The sequence below is a fragment of the Trifolium pratense genome, linkage group LG7 (assembly GCF_020283565.1).
Source record: "Trifolium pratense cultivar HEN17-A07 linkage group LG7, ARS_RC_1.1, whole genome shotgun sequence".
NCBI classification, from domain to species: domain Eukaryota; kingdom Viridiplantae; phylum Streptophyta; class Magnoliopsida; order Fabales; family Fabaceae; genus Trifolium; species Trifolium pratense.
In genome coordinates this window covers 46,043,921-46,056,068 of record NC_060065.1, presented here as the reverse complement: position 1 = coordinate 46,056,068, position 12,148 = coordinate 46,043,921, and the positions used below count along the sequence as shown (strand labels likewise).

The following is a 12,148-nucleotide window of genomic DNA, read 5'->3' as shown; positions in this document are numbered from 1 at the left end:
AATAAATATAAATATAACTAATGGATTGCATTTTAAAACTACAATATATGCAGTAACCCCAATGTTTCTTTTGGCTTTTTTAGTAGAACCCCAAAATTTCTTGTCTATTGCATTTGTTTTTCTTTTCATTCAACTAATCTGCTTATGCTGGTTTGTTTTATCTTTTTCTATGATTGAGTAAATAAGAAATTACATAAGCAAGTAACAAAACCTCACGGTTGCACAAGCAATAGTAGGAGTAACTGCTGTGTTAATCCTAAAATCAGCAACAAAAACAAATAGGAAAGATATTTTTTACATTGTTAGGTATATCCAATCCTATCATTGAAACAAAAGCAAGTTCCCTCCAATGCAAACTTAATTTTCTATCTCCACAAAACTATACAAAATGCTAATTAATTAAGCACTATTGATCCCAATCGCTGCAACTTCAACATGTTTTTTTTACTTTAACATCGGGTCTCTCCAACATGCCCAGTGATAGTACTCCATCGATCACCAGTAGTCCAGACTGATTCACAGTGAAAATCTATTGTAAGCAATATCAACAGTAAAAGAGAGGATAATGTAGTTTTCGGTATGAGAAATTACCCTTTGAGGGTTGTTCAATCCAAGGGCCATTCATTACATTCAATATATATACTACAAGCCTCACTATATCCAACTTTGGGGTAAGCAAGAAACACCTGCATAAGATTAATGGTCACTTACACGTTATAAACCAAACGAATGTGAGGGAACAAAGCACATTAGTGACTAGCAAACCTGCAAAGATCAACCTTAATTCGCTATAATATGAATGCCAAGCATCACATTCAAAATCCACGGGCTTTTTTGCCTCATGTATTTCTCTTATTTCTATTACGCATAATTAAATACTATGCATGCATGTTTCTCTTCCAGCTGATATGACACCAGCCAGTTTATATATATAAATAGCCCTTGTTTATGACCCTTTTGTTCAAAAGTCTTAAAAAATGAAAAGACAATCTTTGACTCACTAAATTAGGTATTTAACATGTATTCGTCACGTTTTAATATCAAATTTAAACAAGGAATTTGAAAGATCAAGTAATATTAGTTAGTACTCACTGTGGTGTATTTGGCTTGCTTGCTGCTCTCACCAATTGGGTCCATCCCTGATACAAATAGAGTCAATGAAGGTCTGTCTCTTAAGTGCTGTTTACAGTTAATCCAGAAAGAATTTACTTCAAAGAGTAACTTGATCTCATCAACAACTCTAAATGGGCAGTTTGTATAAGAACTTGATTAACTAACTATTTTATTATATGATATGACAGTACAATGCACACGAAGCTTAGTTTTCAAAGGTCTTAATTGCATATGGACATGCCACATGATCTGAGTTACAACTTAAGACACGTCCTTTTTTTAAACAGAAATGTTATCTAGACACAAGGACCAAACAAATATACAACATGTTACATCACTGTTCATTTATACACCCAATTTATACTTTACCTCACGTGTGTCTCACTTTTCTCTTTATACCCTGGCTTCTTTTTATTTTTTATTTCTTGTTATAGCAATTCTCTTTCTATTCCTCACTCGTCTTCTTCTTCTCAACGAAATCAGATTCCTCCACGCCGATCTCCCTCCACCACCAATAATCGCGGCGAAATCTCCCTCCACCACTAAACAATCATCATTGTCTCTCTTCTCTAGTCAATTTCAGGTTTGTTTCTACTCCTTTTTAGGGTTTTAGATTTATTTTATTTTTCCTTTTTATGGTTTCTTTGGTTTTCTTTAGTGTGGTTGGTTTTTTCGCCTCTGTTGTTTGGAATTGGGAGTACCTTTGTGGTTTTGGTTTGGGTGGGCAGGCAGCTTTGTCTTGGTGTGGTTGTGGTTCGCTTTTTCGCTTAGTGTTAGGGTCTGCTTCTGGTTTTGCGTTCTGCCTGGTTTTAGCAGAGGTTCTTAAGTTTTTTTTTTTTTTTTGTGTTTCTGTTTGCCTGCTGCTTGTTTTTGCAAGGTCTGTTTGGTTAGGCTTGGGGTTTTGGCTTTTGTTTGTGCTAAATCCTAGATTCTTTCATTTATTTGTATCTTTGTCCTCTCTTGGTATGCCTTATGCCTTGGATTAGAGGTTTAATAAAATTTAGCAATTAAAAAAAAAAAACTTTGGCCTTCTTGTAAGCCCAGGGACTCATTGTTAAATGTTAAGCTTAAACATTCTAAAGTTTTTGTCTTTTTTTTTTGTTTGTGTTAAAATTGTGTGAAGTGACCTCATGATGTTGTTATTCGTTCTTTTTGAGTTTTTCTTCCATTAATTGAAAAAAATTGTGTAATGAATTTATAATACAAAGAAAATTAAACTCTTCCTTTTTTCCTCACAATGAATCGTTTTAAAAATTGGTTGGGTAGAAGGCAAACTTGTGAGTTGAGTTGTGATTTAAGATGTGATTTTAATTGTTTTTGAGTGATCTGATTTATACATGTTTTTGAGTAATCTCATCAACCCACCCTCAATTTTGTTTCGTTGTTTTAGGGTGGGTAAGGAAGAACAACCATCCGCAGAACCCCCATTCTTTGTTACCTATCGCGAACCAGCAAGTAAGAACATGTTTAAATAAAGGAAGTAGACAATTTGTTTTGTGAATTCTTCTTAAAGTTCTGATATTTGTATAATCAAGTGGCATTGTACAAGGAATCCAATGTAATTTAATAAATCCCTATGTGGAGAATGAAAAATTGAACTTGTTTGATCTTCTAGTTTGGACATTGATTGAATACATGTCAATAAAAGATGAATAAGTTTAATTGGAAGTGGCTAAAGAATTTAAAACTGTATAATTAGGATCAATAAACTTTCACATTTAACTTTTACTTATGAAACTTATTCAAGGACAAAACTTTAACTTTTGGTTGCGTACATATGCTCTGCTGCACTTTTTATTTATATTGCTCTATCTCATCTCTTTGTTAAAAATATGTATATTGAACATGTCATGTCATCTTACTTTGAAATTAGAAGTTACTTGGATATTATTTTCTTATTCAATAAATTAAGATTTGAAGGATTTTTCATGTTTTCTTTCTTCACATTGCTGCTACAACATACCTTTGGATTTTTCATGTTTTCTTTCCTTACTTTATTCTATAATATCTTGTGTGTTTGATCTAGTCCTATTTTCTTAATTGTCTTGTGAGTGTAGTGGCTAGTGCATTTACATGATTGTAGATAGTGATCGAAAGACCGAATGGTGGAGATCATGGTGGAGATCATTATTGGGCTAAACTTTTTTAAAATCTACAACCAAACATTGTCTTGGCTGGATTGTTATATAACAGTGTAGATGTTGTGGGATCTCAAGCTTTTAGCTTTTTTTTATCCTCGATATTTTTATGTGATGGTTTGGTATCATTTGTTTTAATGTTTGAAGTCTCAACTTGTGCGTATTTAATTTGCAGCATAAGTTCACATGCGGCTAAGCATGCACATGCATCAGATATGCAGTCACTACTAGATGATGATGCTTGAACACAATGACAGTGGGATGTAGGTCAGGACGACGTAGGGCCGCAAGACACATGTGATCAAAGAGATTCACCTGATGTATCCGACTCCAAGTAATCATATGATATGATTAGCTTGAAATAACTAATTTTCAAATGGTGTCTGTTTGACATGGATTATTTGAAACAACACTCGTTCAACAAGCTTAAATGGGCAGTAAAAACATTGAGAAGTTGAAGTTCAAGTTGTCTGATGAGAGGAAGAAAAGGAGTTGGCTTATCATGAGAATTTTTTATTGCATATTTAATTACTTAGTATTTAGGGGGAAACTTATGGATTTTACTTGTAATTAATGTCATGTACTTGAAATAATGTTATATGTTACTCTTGTTTTCTGTTTTGATTGTTTTTTAAGAACTATGTAAGGTTGAACATGATAGTATTTGTATCATATTGTGTGTGCGATGTAACTTGGTGTGATGCACAAATTCTATGTCGTCTCCTTTCCCTCAATGTCTCAAGAAATTCTAGGCTATTCTCATGCTTGGAGTCTGCTATCTAATCCTATTTGTCCAATAATGATCTTCATATATATGTTAGGACAAAGTTAAAGGTGCATAAATTTTTCTTGTTTGAAAGATTTTAAGTCGGTTAACCATATATGTTGCCAAACTCCCCAGGCATCTACACATAACTCCTCACATCTCTATTATTGATAATCGAAAGGAATCTCACTGTTTGATCACAAGTGTCATTGTATATGAGACACTTCTAACGGTTTTCAGATGAAAAAGTTTAAACAAAGTTAAAGGTGAATGATTTTTTCATGTTTGAAAGATTTTAAGCTAGTTAACCAAATCTATTGCTCAACTCCCAGTTATTTACACATAACTCCACATCTATACTATTAATAATTTAAATAAATCTCACTATCTATTCACAAGTGTCATTGGACATGAGATACACTTCTGATTGTTTTCAGATGTAAAAGTTAAGACAAAGTTAAAGGAGGTTAATGATTTTTTTTCTTGTTTGAAATATTTTAAGCCAGTTAACTAAATAGGTTTCCCAACTCCCCTGTTATCTACAAATAACTCCCCACATCTCTATTATTAATAATTTAAAGGAATAGAACTATTTGTTTACAAGTGTCATTGTAATGAGACACACTTCTGACTGTTATCAAATGAAAAAGTTAAAACAAACTTAAAGATTAATGATTTTTTTTGTTTGGAAAATTTTAAGTCAAATAACCAAATATGTTCCCCCACTTCCCAGTTATCTACACATAACTCCACATATGTATTGTTAATAATTTAAATGAAACTCACTATTTATTCACAAGTGTCATTGGACAGAGACACACTTCTGATTGTTTTCAGATGAAAAAGTTAAAACAAAGTTAAAGGTGAATCATTTTAAGCTAGTTAACCAAATCTATTGCTCAACTCCCCAGTTATCTACACATAACTCCACATCTGTACCGTTAATAATTTAAATGAATCTCACTATTTATTCACAAGTGTCATTGGACATTAGACACACTTCTGATTGTTTTCAGATGAAAAAGTTAAAACAAAGTTAAAGATGAATGATTTTTTCTTGTTGGAAAAGTTTAAGTCAATTAACCAAATATGTTCCCCAACTCCCCAGTTATCTACACATAACTCCACATTTCTACTGTTAATAATTTAAATGAATCTCACTATTTGTTCACAAGTGTCATTGACGGAGACACACTTCTGATTGTTTTCAGATGAAAAAGTTAACACAAAGTTAAAGGTGAATGATTTTAAGCTAGTTAACCAAATTTATTGCTCAACTCCCCAGTTATCTACACATAACTCCACATTTGTACTGTTAATAATTTAAATGAATCTCATTATTTATTCACAAGTGTCATTGGACATGAGACACACTTCTGATTGTTTTCAGATGAAAAAGTTAAAACAAAGTTAAATGTGAATGATTTTAAGCTAGTTAACCAAATTTATTGCTCAACTCCCCAGTTATCTACACATAACTACACATCTGTACCGTTAATAATTTAAATGAATCTCACTATTTATTCACAAGTGTCATTGGACATTAGACACACTTCTGATTGTTTTCAGATGAAAAAGTTAAAACAAATTTAAAGGTGAATGATTTTTTAATGTTCGAAAGATTTTAAGTTAGTTAACCAAATCTATTTCTCAACTCCCGAGTTATCTATATATGACTCCCCACATTTATATTGTTAATAATTTAAAGGAATCTCATTATTTGTTCATGAATGGTATTTGTACATAAGACACCTCTTTATGATTTCACTCTGTTTGATTTCAGATGGGAAAATTAAGACAAAGTTAAAGGTTAATGGTTTTTTTTTCTTGTTTGGAATATTTTAAGTCAGTTACCCAAATATGTTGTCCAGCTCCCTTGTTATCTACGGATAACTTCCAACATTGTATTATTAATAATTTAAAGGAATCTCGCTATTTTTGTTCACGAATCATGACTGACATTGTATATGGGACACACTTATGATTATTTTCAGATGATCATAATTCGGTCTATAATGCAAGAAGATGAACACATCACACAAAATAACACTATGATCAGCGCTTAATAATCAAGTAAAAGCGTTGTCTAATGTTACCTTTAGACAGCGCCTTTTGTCGTAAGCGCTAATATATGCCACCAATAGACAACGCTTTCTAATTATAAGTGATGTCTTATGTTACATTTAGACATCGCCTTTTGTTGTAAGAACTATTATACGCCACCAATAGACAACACTTTCTACTCATAAGCGCTATCTTATGATGCATTTAGACAGCGCTTTCTACTTATAAGGGTTGTCTTATATTACATTTAGACGATGCTTAAACAACATAAGCGTTGATATAGGATAGTATTATAAAGCGCTTTCTGCAACAAGCGCTGTTATTTGCTACATTTTAAAATAAACAAAAAATCATTACAAAAGATGCCTTCATAAGCCATTTTTTCACATTTTTATTTTTTCTTTTAAATTAAGAAATTGCAGACAGCTTATAAATCAAATATCCATAGAATTTTATTATGATTTTATAATATTCGAAAACATGGAAACTACATGATCAAATACTTAAAAATTACATATCTACATATACAATAGTATTACACAATGCTCTTGTTGCTCTAAAAACAAAATTTGCAACTCAAATATTCAAAAGCATAGACCAGGGTTCAGAATAATGGACCGCTCCACCAACTTAGCTGCAGCTCTCGGCAATACCAAGCTCTAGTAGTATATCTTCAAAATACAACTCTCAACAAAACAAACTCTTTATATTCCAGTAACCACAAGTTCTGAAACCATATCACTACAGTCTACAAAACTGAATTGGTCTCTATATTCATCTTGGTTACTTGCAAACGGTGCCAACTTTACAAACATCATTTCAAATAACCAATCATCAATTACTACAAAGAAAATAGAAAAAAATTGTTTTGAAAAATAAATAGGATTAGAAAAATAAAGCACGAGCTAGAAACATATATGGGTATAGCTAAGAAAAAATAGGGTGGTTTTAAGCAATATATACAATATCATGTAGGTAAGTATGCCGATAAAAAAACACAAAAAATAGACAATTATTATATTGTTAAGTAAATACACTCTGCCACACGTCAATTAAAACCATATGCTCTTCCCACATACTAATATGTACTTTAGTCTATGCGTGAAGAGTACTACATCCCACATCCTACAAGTTTCTCTGGATCTATATAATTCTCTACTTTTAGTATGCACATTAGTTCAATATTTATGATATACATGTTTTGCTAGCTACTCTTTCTGAAGATAAATTTTTATCATGCAACATTTTGATAGTTTAATTAGCATAGTATCCATGACATTGAGTGAACATAAAATTTTCAGAGAGTTATTTACACTTCTTTACACCATTAGTTTGAATCGTGGTACCATTCAAGTTCCAAACAGCTTCTCATAAATTGGATCCCTGAAAGTAAAATGAAAATTATTAGTGACTGTTAATTGTATTAATGTAGATAAATTAATTATGTACAAGGTCTCAACAATAATAATAACAATAAAGCTCATGAGTCAGGAGTGAGGCATACAATTGCAACAATGGTGATGATAACCCAATAGACATAACATGAGAATTGTTCAAAAATTGGTGCAAGAGCTGGAACTTCTTTGATTTCATGACGTGAGTTGAGCCTTTACTACTCAATGATGATATCAATCACTTGTCATGTTGATCAAAAGTCGATTGATCTAAGCACTGCATTCCATGAACCAACCTAAAAATGCAAGAATGTTAATGCTTCTATAATAATCTTAGTCCAACTTTTGCATAGTAAACAAATGAATCAATTCAAAATTAATCAGATGATTTGGAAGATTTCATTCATTAAAAAAATAGAAAAATTTGACATGTACATCTTATATCGGTTTGCTTAATTAAAGCACTATGCCAAAAAGCACATATACTCATATGTAGGACTATGTACACCTCTTACAAAGAGAAAGCTTCCAATGATACTAACACTTCAAAGAAATGCAACCAAACTGATACTTCTATAACGCCCCATGATAATTCATAGTACGCATTTTAATGCCTCATCATCTAGAATACCAAATATATAGACTATTATTCACTTATCAAATAAGCATGATTTCCTTTTGCAAATATCATTGTTCATCCATTTCCCAAATAATGTTAGCCCCGAACAATTACACTTTCTACCGAAAAGAGAAAACAACGGAGAAGAGCGACAAATAGAAATTGATCGACAAAGAAAGAACTATCCATGAATATTTTTTTTGGGTGCAAGTGTCAAATCAAAACTACATAAAAGAACTCATTTAAATCAATTGTATCATAATTTGCAAAAATAAAGTATTACAAGTCACATAACTTGCGTCAACCTTCCAATTTTTGAAAGAAAATTTAAATTAACCAAATGTTTCAACCAACTATCCACACATTAACACATGACTACCCACATTTTTTTCCCTGTGTTTATGATGTTATTTTCTCAACTCATAACATTACAACAAACATAATCTCACAATTTAAACTAATAACATGATTTCAGTTTTGTTTAAGTATAGAAACATAAGAGGGGTATATTCATGATTTCACCACCCATAATTTGTGTCAACTTTTTAATTTTTGACAGAAACTTCTACATCAACCAAGTGTTTCAAACAACTACCCACATTTTAACACATGACTACTGTTTATTTTGTTTTCCTGTATTTATCATGTCTTTTTTTTCAATTCATAACATTACAACAAACATAACTCCACAACTTAAACTACTAATAATATGATTTCAGTTTTGTCAATCATGAAATTAAGTTGAGAAAATCAATATTAAACATATTCACGAATCAGAATCCCCAATTTATACCCTAAATCAAGCATATCAAATAACTATAAGCAAAAGGGAAATTAAAATCAGAATCTTATCTTTTGAAGAATAAGGAGAAGAGCAAAATCAAAAGGAACAATTAACTAACCTTGAATCGGATGAATGAGTTCAACGTATTTCTGATTTCGTCGAAGAAAGGGGACGATTGTGTTAGGGTTTTGTCGCAAAGAGGGAGAAGGAATTTTACAGAGAGGGAGAAGCTTGAGCTTTGATGGAGATGACGATTTCCAGAGATGGAGATGGAGCTGAGATGGAGATGAATTTCTTTAATTTTTACGTGAAAGAGAGAACGGTGTGAAAGAGAAGAAAAAAATTAAAATATAAAATCTGAAAAAGAAGGTCACACGTGTGGTTGATGAGCAAATTGACAAATATACCCCTTTGTGTTGTATATTTGTTTAGTCTTTTTGTCTCTATAGCATTTCTGTTTTTTAAAAGGAATTAAAGACACGTTCTAATAATAATTAATGAAACACTAGAATTTTAAAATAAAATCATATACTTGTTCTATAATAATTTATAAATAAAAGTTGACTGAAAAATGGTATAGTTATACCACTCCTAAAATAATCAATATATGCTGTTTACCAACACAACAATTCAACCAACGTACTTGCAAGCTTGGAATGCTTGATATTCATTCATCAGCTTGAGGGGAAGTGTTGTAAATAGTGTATTATTATTATTATTATGAATTTTATTCAGTTTTACTTAGCCTGTTAATTAGGCTCATTAGGTATAGCATAGTCTATTTAAACTCTTGAATGATTGTACTCAAATTAATCAATTCTAATGTTAAACCTATTTTATTCTATAATCCAACATATGCAATGATTTTCACCATATCAATTTAAAATTAAAATTTATTTAAATATAAAAATAAAATTTAAAAGTTATTTAATTACATTTTAACTTGAGAGGAGACTTATGTGGATCAATTAGAAAAAATGTTGAGCAATATTAATTTGTCATCATCTCCGAAAATAGCATAAGATGGAGATGTGTTTGCAATTGCAACTATACAACTTGTGAAAAATGGGTCAAACTAATAAGTGACTGGCTCCAATAAAAAAATGTTACTATATTATAGTTAATGATTAGTATAGAATAGCACTACTTATGCTGAATAAATATACGATTAGAGTTTTTGCATGGCATACTACTTTTTTGGGTTAAGATCATGGGACGCACTTACAAATTTTATCTCTATTATTTATAATTTAAAAAGTAATATTGTATAGGCCAAACACATTCGGATGTCTTTAAATTTTGCGTTTGTAATAGTTTTTAATTAGTGATAATTTTTCAATTTGTTGCACCATTATCCTTTCAGTTATCACACGTTCATAGAAACATTGACGTGATCGTTAATTTTGATGTTAACAATTATGAATTTGAGACTCAACTTAATGTGAAGCACGATACCCAGACAGTTGAGGCCTAACTCCATGGGAGGATAATTAACTGGAAGAAGAATAACGATGCAATAAATTAGAAACTTAAATGATCGATTTGTTAGCTAAAAAACTTAAAGAACTTATTTATTATCTAACTTTTAAACTTAATTATTTTTTTGGATACATTTGACCTATTGTATATTACCACGAACTACTTTTTCCACTTGTATAGTGACTTAAGCATGCATATGTACATAGCTTGGATATAGCTGCGAAATCGCTAGGAATATGTAGCTAGAGATTTATTGTCAAATTGTTATGATAATATCCTAGCGATTTAGTTAGGAAACACAAACTTTTGAACGTTATTTAACTAGGTATTAATTGGGAATTACTAGCTAGGATTTACTGTATATTAGTTGCAAATTAGCTAGGAAATTTTTTGATAGGTGATTTGCCACCCAATCTATACTACGCCCTATACGACAGCTAATTCACAACAAATTTGTAGCTAACTCTGTTTTAATAGAGATTAGCTACGGATTCCCTAAAAAAGTGATCGTAGCTAATCCCGTATTTTCTTGTAGTGAAACTACAAACTAACTTGTATTTACTGTCTTAATTTCTAATTGAGAAGCATAATCAATATTTTCTCTCTTGGTTTGCGTGCACACTCTTTTTCTCTCTTATATTTGATATTGTGTCAAATACTTGTCGATCAGAATTGTGTTCAAATAGCATGCCTCTTTCTTTTACGGAAATGTTTCATAGACACAGATTTAAAACACAAAACCAACAAATATATGGTTGGTATACTATTTTCATTTTTTAAATAATATATTTTCTATCTCGGTTTGTGTGCACACTCTTTTTCTCTCTTATATTTGATACTGTGTCAAATACTTGTCGATCAAAATTGTGTTCAAATAGCATGCCTCTTTCTTTTAATTATATTACATGCAAATGAATGAGAAATATCCGTGATCAAACCATTGCTTTCCTACCTTTGAGTCTTTGACAATCGATTGTTTTCATTCCATCCATTCCTAGATGCTTTTTAATCATGGAAGTTAAAGGGGGTAATGATGGTTATGCAGTTGAGTTTTTATATAATATAGCTTGATGCAAGAGTCAACAGGATATTAGCCGCTGGATGAAATGATTTAGATATTCCTTAATCATAGAAATAATTCATTAAGAGAAAATACAATAAGCATGTAATATTTGCCTTAAAATCTTAAAAAATGTTAGATATTGTTTTATTCTACCTTGTGTGCTAAACACATGATTTTGTAGTGAGAGCTTTGAGTAGTATGTTAGAGGTCCTAAGTTTGATCATCAACTCCATAGTAAATAAATAAATAAAAAAGACACATGATTTTGTGCATCAATGTATATTTTCGCTTTTGCCTGACGTGCTATGCACATCCAGAGATGTGCTAGACGCAACGGTGAGACGTAGTACTTAGGTGATATCTGTAGTACCTTAATTTTGTCCATGCAACTACTAACTAACTTTTTCTGACAGAAACTACTAACTAACTTGTATTTACATATATTAAATGTCTTAATTTCTAATTCAGAAGCATAATCAATATATTATTATTATTATATGCATAAAGACACCTATTTTCTTTTAATTATATGCAAATGAATGAGAAATATCCGTGATCAAACCATTGCTTTCCTACCTTTGAGTCTTTGACAATCGATTGTTTCCATTCATATACATTTGTTCGTCTCACAAACCCTAGTATACTCATAGAAATGTATAGAAAAACTAAAAGCAAAAGCAATTTTCTAAGGTATACTCATAGAAATCTAGTTTACGAATAGTATATCC

General features: G+C 31.1%; 2 long non-coding RNA genes across 4 annotated transcripts; one reads left to right on the top strand and one right to left on the bottom strand.

Moving 5' to 3' along the window:
- The first annotated feature begins 1,390 nt into the window (after positions 1–1,390).
- LOC123897999 lies at positions 1,391–3,960 on the top strand. 2 transcript variants are annotated; one of them, XR_006805176.1, is made up of 3 exons: positions 1,391–1,487; positions 1,597–1,696; positions 3,427–3,960. It is a non-coding gene; the product is annotated as an uncharacterized LOC123897999 (long non-coding RNA). The 2 variants fall into 2 exon arrangements; XR_006805175.1 differs by lacking the exon at positions 1,391–1,487 and having other exon boundaries at positions 1,495–1,696.
- Positions 3,961–6,522: 2,562 nt separating this feature from the next.
- Positions 6,523–9,263, bottom strand: LOC123897989. 2 transcript variants are annotated; one of them, XR_006805174.1, is made up of 4 exons: positions 8,997–9,263; positions 7,586–7,771; positions 7,395–7,464; positions 6,523–6,922 (listed from the first exon to the last, which is right to left on the bottom strand). It is a non-coding gene; the product is annotated as an uncharacterized LOC123897989 (long non-coding RNA). The 2 variants fall into 2 exon arrangements; XR_006805173.1 differs by lacking the exon at positions 6,523–6,922 and having other exon boundaries at positions 7,070–7,464; positions 8,997–9,253.
- Positions 9,264–12,148: the final 2,885 nt, after the last annotated feature.